Consider the following 418-nt stretch of genomic DNA (forward strand, 5'->3'; position numbering starts at 1 on the left):
ACACCTATTATGAGCTGGACACATACTCGGCTCACATCATTCTCTATAATCTTTGTACCGATCCTGCAGTGTAGATACCTGTGTCACCCACATTTTGAGAATACAGCAACTGACAACCACAGAGGTTAGGTAATTTGTCTTCTAACTAATGAAATTTACCCAGCAACCCAAGTGAACAACCCGCAAGCGATTCCAAGGTTGTACTTTACGCAATACTCCCTTCCTTTAAAAAGTGCTCTACATGGCCTAGTGGGGAGAGGCCGCTCCCTGCTTCTCACTCTTAAAGTTAAAACTACATTCTAGGCTCAGTGCCTGTGGCTCAAGTGGCTAAGGCGCCAGCCACGTACACCCAAGGTGGCGGGTTCGAATCCAGCCCGGCCCGCCAAACAACAATGACGGCTGCAACCAAAAAATAGCC

The sequence above is a fragment of the Otolemur garnettii genome, unplaced genomic scaffold (genome assembly GCF_000181295.1).
Source record: "Otolemur garnettii isolate 467f Iridium unplaced genomic scaffold, OtoGar3 scaffold00010, whole genome shotgun sequence".
Lineage (NCBI taxonomy): Eukaryota > Metazoa > Chordata > Mammalia > Primates > Galagidae > Otolemur > Otolemur garnettii.